The sequence below is a fragment of the Tursiops truncatus genome, chromosome 7 (genome assembly GCF_011762595.2).
Source record: "Tursiops truncatus isolate mTurTru1 chromosome 7, mTurTru1.mat.Y, whole genome shotgun sequence".
Taxonomy (NCBI): domain Eukaryota; kingdom Metazoa; phylum Chordata; class Mammalia; order Artiodactyla; family Delphinidae; genus Tursiops; species Tursiops truncatus.
In genome coordinates this window covers 20,546,884-20,554,290 of record NC_047040.1, presented here as the reverse complement: position 1 = coordinate 20,554,290, position 7,407 = coordinate 20,546,884, and the positions used below count along the sequence as shown (strand labels likewise).

The 7,407-nt window shown below is 44.1% G+C and overlaps 1 long non-coding RNA gene across 1 annotated transcript; it reads right to left on the bottom strand.

Moving 5' to 3' along the window:
- Positions 1-2,929: 2,929 nt before the first annotated feature.
- On the bottom strand, positions 2,930-6,922 carry LOC141279057 (uncharacterized). Its single transcript, XR_012332807.1, has 3 exons — positions 6,702-6,922; positions 5,138-5,174; positions 2,930-3,118 (listed from the first exon to the last, which is right to left on the bottom strand). It is a non-coding gene; the product is annotated as an uncharacterized lncRNA (long non-coding RNA).
- Positions 6,923-7,407: the final 485 nt, after the last annotated feature.

Sequence of the window (7,407 nt, the reverse complement as noted above, 5' to 3'; positions counted from 1 at the left end):
AGAGGAGCTATCAGTTCCTTCACTTTTGGGGCTGAGTGTTATTTTGCCCAGAACAGGTGGATGGACAAAATGGTGTCTTTATCTCCTAGAAAGATGGCGAAGTGGCACTGCAGGGAAGGGCTTGGAGACTTGTCACTCTCACTGGCCCCTTTCTTAGGTTAGGAAGAGGCAGGCTTTGGACATCACTGTTTTGGAAGTCAGACCTCTAGTTGGGTTTCATCTCACCTCTCCAATTCAAACTCACTCCATTAATTTTCCTAGGAGTCCAATGGATGTCTGTCCAGGGCAGGATCTTCCCAGCAGGCCAGAAATTGGGGCTTATTACAGGGAACATGGAAAAGTTGCTGACAGTCCTTAAAAATGTAGATCACTCAGTGTGAACCCCTGTCTGAAACCTAAGTCTCTACAGACGTTGACCTTAGCTGGGAAGTGAGGACCTTCTACCCTGTTTGCACGCACACCCTGTCTTCTCTGTTCTTGCTGCTGCTGCTGCTGTTCGGGCAGGCAAAGGGGGCTCAGGGTGGGCTGGAGCGGGGGAAATCTGCTGAGAGAGGGGTTTCACCAAGGGGTTGAGCTCTCTGAGCTCAGGATTCATCTGGTATCTCTCCTAGGAAATAAAGAGGAACCAGAGCCAAAGGCCAAGGGGTGGTTTGCAGAGAAAATGGAAGGAGGGACCTCAACTCCACCTCTTCCCATCCATTTCTGGGAAACAAGGGGACATCTTGGCTCTGAAGATGGTCTGGGTTCTACACGAAGATTTTTGGAGTTTTTTCCTCATTTTTCTTTCAGGCTCCTCCCCCATCCTTTCTGACTGCATCTCCAAACTCTCTTTCCATAAGAAACTTCTGTTTTCCAGGAATAGAGAAATTGGGCTGCTATAAGTTAGGAAGCTCATCACAAGAGCAGTGGCCCTGGGGGGGGTGTTCCTCAGGAGCCATCTGACCCCCCTCTTTTGGGAGGCCAAGAGGCTTGTCTAAGGGCTGCACCCAGGCAGTGCAAGAGCCATGGCTGATCTCAGATTGCTGGTCTTCAAACCAGACTGCCCCCCACTTCACACTGCCTTCTCTACTTGCCTTAAAAATCGATCTGACCTTGACTCTCTGCTCCCTTGGCCTTTCTCCTCCTACCTGTGCTGCTGCTAGGATCACAATGAAGGAATATAATACTGAAGGGAGAATGAGAACTGGGAAAAAGTAATGAGCTATTCTTAGAGGCAGGGTGTGAACTTAGAGTTCCTCTGGACAAATTTAAAATTCTCATTTGGAGAGAATGCCATAGTTTTTGTTGTTGTTGTTATTTTTGGACTTACGAGAAATTATTTGACAATTTTTATTCCTTTTGCCACCACCGACCCTAAGGCCACATGGTTCAGTAGTATACAAAGAAAATCCAAATTTTATGCTTCAGAAGGTTCCAAATAATGTTTTCACATTAACTACTCCCTTTTGCCCACTGACCTTAATCCCCATCTATATCACAGTGAAGAAGAAGCTGCCCCTTCCCAGAATACACTGGGAATACAGAGCCCTACAGCCATAAGATAAAACTAAAGCTGCATCCTAAGATATTAGAAAGGGTGTGATATGGTGTGAAAATGTCATGCATGTTAAATTATTTGCCTCATATCGTCCTTAGGAGTGAATGAATTTTAATCCGCTTAACAACTGGAGTAAGGAAATTTCCCTGCGCCACCAGGGAAGCCCCCGGAGTAAGGAATTTTGAATTGCAAGGGTTTTAAGAGAACAATTTCATAATAAATAGGTCTGGGGATGAAGGGTAGCTTGGCCAAAATCACAAATTATAGGCAAAGTTGGATCTCAAGCTCAGATCTCTTCATCCCCAGTCCAGGCTTCTTGCCACTGTTTCATGAGGCGCTTTGTTGAGATTTCTGGCCTCTTTTTTTTCCCGTGCTTTTTCTCTATTTTGAAGTCTCCTTTCACATTCTGAGAGCCATGTTCCAGAGGCCCTTGCCCTCTTGAAATCATCCCACCAACCAAAGACTATCATGTCACTGAGTTTGTGGACACTTGGCCCTGTGAAAGGGGGAAATGTTGCTATCAAAAGGGGACCAGAGGGCTTCCCTGGTGGCGCAGTGGTTGGGAGTCCACCTGCCGATGCAGGGGACACGGGTTCGTGCCCCGGTCCGGGAGGATCCCACATGCTACGGAGCGGCTGGGCCCGTGAGCCACGGCCGCGGAGCCTGCGCGTCCAGAGCCTGTGCTCCGCAGCAGGAGAGGCCACAACAGTGAGAGGCCCGTGTACCGCAAAAAAAAAAAAAAAAAAAGAACGGGACCAGAAAGACAGACTGAAGTTGCCACACTGAGGGTCAGAGCCTTCATAATTGATGATTTCAAAGCATTATACCAACATGCTGCTGAAGTGTACATTGCCCAGAGGAGACACTCAATATTTCTGGATTATTTTTTAACACAAATACCTATTCTAACTCTACTGATCAGGCTTGAGTCAAGAGAGACAATCACAATCCAATCGTATTTCTTTGACATGATTTGCTGAAACTCTACTTTCTATTCTCAGTGGTGATCAATTGAGGGTGAAGAAGAGGAGATAGGTTGGAATCATAAATTCACTTTGCCTCTTGAAGATCTTGAAAAATGGAACTGACAAAGAAGTCTTGCCTGGCAGTATCATTGTCTATTTTGTTTCCCCATTGTTCCCTTGGGTGGAATTCTCATATTTGGAGAAGTAGCTTTAGTTGTGTTTATACTAAAGAAAGAGAACAAAGTAACCCCCTCACTGTTCTTTCTAGTAGAATTCTTAGGTCCAAAGCACAAAGTCTTAGTGACAGTTTGCCCTCTACGCACCCTATGCTAGGACAGCAGGGAAGACTCACCTAGTGAAATCTTTAAAACAAAGCCTTCATTTTCAGAAAGGGCCAAAGAAAGACCCAGATTTCTTGAGTGTTGCAGTGAGCAGATTTTATTGGTCAATCAATTTCCAGTGCTAGGCCTCCTTATGTTTGTTCTAGGAGGAAATATGGAAGATCATACTGCTGAGCTGCCCTGGAGTTCTGGTAAAGACAGTGTCTCCATGCAGAAGTATTTGTTTTCTCAGTGGACCACTGCCCTGCAGTAGTGATGGTGGTACTTTCTTCATGCTTCAAGGAAGCAAAGACAAAACTGAAGTTATAAAGGTCCCTGGTTAGGGTGGGAGAGTCTCAGAAACTTCTTCAGGGGGGCACACAAAACCAACTTGATTTTTCCAGATTTTCCTTTATGACTTTTATTACCTCTTTAGCTATGGTTTGGCCTGGTTTACTTGCAGGTCAGTCACATCTCCCCAGAACTAGCTACATTATTTGTGGGGTCCAGTGCAAGATGAATATGTTGGACTTTTGTTTTAAAAAAATACTTTCAAGATGGTGACTGCAGAGCATAAACCAAGCCTCAGCAGCCCTGGGCACAGGGCTGTTTGTGACAGCACAGGTCCTATACCCATGAAGCCTACCTTGTCCCTCCTGACTGAAGGTACTTCTTATGGTAAACATTCAGATAACACATTGAAATATCCCTATCTCATTCATCTTTATAGTCCAGGAGAGCTGGTCAATGTCTTATTCATAATGGGGGCTTGATGAATACTTACAAATGGACTTCTTCTCACTGAGGCCATACCAGGTGCCCCAGAATGAATGAAGCCTCTTCGGTAATGGCTCCATCACCACCTCTTCACTCCCTTCCTCACACACAGTTTACAACTACTCCCCACGTTCCTCCTACACTCCCTCAGAACCACACATTCAAGAGCCTTGCCAATTGCCACCACCATCTTTCTCCTCCTCCATGCTGTCCTCAGTGGTGCTTTCTCTTATGTACCTGCAGGAAGTCTGCCAAGTCCTAAGGGATATGCAGCACTGCAGTATCCTAGTGTGGTTGCACCTAGTCATGGTAGATATTAGAAGCTTGGTGTGGGCTTTCCAGTCATTTACCAGAAGATGGTATTCTCAACCTTGAGATATGGGGGTTGAGGGGCCACCTGTAAAGAAACTAGGCCACTGTGACTTGGACTTCCCCACTCTAGGATTTCACAAAGTCCACATGAGATAGCAACCAAATCTACAGGAGAAGAGCTGAGCAGTGGGACCTGGGATTATTTCCTTCAACATTTAATTAGACTGATTTTCTGGTTCCAAACCTCTCAACCTAGTAAACCTACTAAGACCAGGACAAATTATTTCATTTCTCTTGGTCTTAAAAATCTTCTTTTAGTTAAATCCAGAAAGACTTGGACTTCCTATTATTTTACTAATGAGGAAAAAAAGTACCCAGTTGGAGATTACTTCCTTACAGGCTTCAGGAAATTGTTCCAGGACACATAGATAGCAAACAGCAGAGCTGGGATTTAAATCCACACCTACTTAATGTTAGTGCTTATGCATGATGTCTCCTGGTGCCTTTGCTCCCTTGGTAGGGAGGGAGAGGGAGATGCTTAATCACCTAGGGGGTGATATCTTTTACTCTCATCATGTTTTACCATGATGAGAGATATGAACAAAAGACTTGAATATTAAGACCTGGAGGAGACTGACCCAAGTCAGTGATGGGGATGGAAAAGAAGGGGTAGATTATAAAATATTGAGGTGACTGATGAGATGTGGAGAGCTTTGAAGGGAAAGTTTGAATCCCAGACCTCTGCCCCCCAGTGAATAAGTGCTAGGTGGTTACAGAAGCAGAAACTGTATTTGGATAGAAAGTACTGCTTTTAGTTTTGCACAGATTGAGATGTCTACTGGACAGATCTGGTGTCCACTTAGGTTCTCAGTGGACAAAGTAGATATAGGTAACTAGCTCAGAAGAGCATTTGGGGGTGATGATGTAGATCTGGGTGTTGGCAGAGTAGAGCTTTATGTAGTTGAATCTACAGGAGTAGATGAGATGGTCTAGGGACAGAATTTTGGGATTCACCATCTTCTAAGGTTTCCAGAGGAAAAAACTGAGAAAGGAGACAAAGAGAGCAGAAGAAAACTCAGGAGAGAGAGGAGTTGCTAAGTAACAGTAAGGAGTTCAAATATGGAAGCTGCCAAACTTGCGGCAGACGTAACCCTTATTGGACCTACTGAGTATCAGGTGCTGTGCGGAGTACTTGAGGAGCCTCAAGTCATCTTTTCAGTCCTTACCTTATTCAACCCCACAGAGCATTTGACACCTACGTTCCTGCAGAGACAGGATAGAGGGTGTGGTCAGGAGTGCAGTGAATAGAAGAGAGACAGAAGGTGAGGTAATAGAGGGTGAAGGTTTTTGAGAAGAGGAAGGTAAGTCTCTCTCTAGCAACCATCCTCTTCAAGCTTCTCAAAAGAGGATAACTTATTCAACCACTATTGTTCTGCCATAAAAAAGTGACAAGCCTTCTCCTTGTTTTCTATCCTTACTTTTTTCATGTGTCCTTTACCCCTACCTGACCTCTACATCCTCTTTCAGGTATAGATAAAGCTGCAATTTGGGATGGACATCCAGTCTTTTTTGTTGTTGTTTTTTGTCAGTGCCACACGGCATGTGGGATCTTAGTTCCCCGACTAGGGATTGAAACCGTGTCCCCTGCAGTGGAAGTGCGGAGTCTTAACCATTGGACCGCCAGGGAAGTCCAGGACATCCAATCTTGGCTGGTCCTTGTTATTTCATCTTGGTGCCTTCCTTCAGACACCTTACAGTCTGGGAGTACAGAGACAAGCTAATAGCTTGTGCCTGACAGTGCTCAGAATATGGTAAGTACTCTAGAGATAGTAACCCAATTCATCCTTATATCAACCTCGTGAGGTGGCCACTACTGTTGCCATGTTCTAGGACCAAGGTTGTTAAGTAACCACCCAAGGTCTCACAGCTAGTAAATGGAGGAGCTGGGGTCTTCTTGTGTAAGAAACCGTAGTAATTTCTCATATAAGATTGTTTCTTATATAGTTGACATTCTTTTTAAGTACTTAGCACAAAGATAGGCTAGAACAAAAGAGGTTCTCAGTATATCCTTGCCAGTTGAGAATGGATTCCCTATTGTTTATCAAAACAAAGTTCCTGATAAGGATATCGTATTCACAAAGTGAAGATTTATTCAGGCTGTTGATGTGTGTGTGTGTGGGAGAGGGATCCATGTTAATATGTACTTAGGCTGGTGAGTTCTCAGGCATATTTTAGCCATGATTTGGAATCCCAGGAAAATATCTCCATCACTTCCTTTTTGCCCATCCCTCACACTGACCCATGCCTCCATGCATGCATGGGAAAGAATACAGAAACAGAAAGTGGCAGAGATAAGATTAAGGAGATAGCTGCAGATCCTCAATACAAATTTGGATGAACAATGGATTGCTCTATCAAGCCATCTCTAGGACATAACATCACAATCATAGACTCCATTCATAGACAATCATAGACTCTAATCATTCTACCTTAAAGATCTGAGTTCTTTGGGGGATGGAAATAATCTGATTATTAGTAACTTTTGACCAGGAAAAGAGGACATAGGATAAATTAAACTCAGTGTGGCAGATATGCACACATAGTCAAAATACATCTACCTCCTCCTCTTTCTTCCTTTTTCTCTCTTCCCAACCTTTGTAGCCCTCCCTAGGATTCAAACCTTAGATCTTAAGTTAAAAGAACCACAGAAGTACAGTAGAATCCCCTGCCTCTTAGAGTCTGCAAGAGGTAGGAAATTAGAGTGACTACGGGAGGTACTTGGATTATCACCTCCTTTGTCTCCATGTGTATTTGACCCTCTTGGAGCGGGTGAGCCACTACAGCCTTTGTTCAACGAGGTGTGCTTGAAACCAGGCTTTAAAGGAAGAGAGGAGATTGCATCTCTTGGGGCCTCCCTGCCAGCCTGTCTCTTCTGGGTGGCACCACCCAAGAGCCATACTAGTTAGGCTTGAAATCCAGGAGTCCTTGACCTCTTCCCTCTCCTTTGAGTCTTTGTTGAGTCTTCCTTTATGATGTCCACAGTTTTTGCTCCGGGGTGGCAGCCCTTGAGCAAGCCTTGTTACCTTTGGACTACATTACTGTGGAGGCTGCTTGGATCTCTTTAATGCAAACTATTATTCAGTGAAACTTCCTAAAGTGAGACTAATCATGCCACTCTTCTGTTCAGGACGTGTGGGAACCTTCTTCTTGCTTGCAAGGTGTAGTTCAATTTCAATTTTCATATCAGCCCTCCTAACCCCAACTTCACTTTCTAGCCATGCCTTTTATTCTCTCCCTCAGGCAAACTCTGCTTATTCTAGTCAAATTGGGTAATTTCAAAAGTATAAAAAGTATAGGTGTTCATGGGAAATTCAGTGTCTTAACTTGCACTGTTGCTTTTTCTAGCATTTTAATCTGTTAAATTCCAATGGAATGTTTAAAACTCAAAACAAAGCCCCCCGATTCTATGATGACTTCTTTAATAAACTTCCATTAT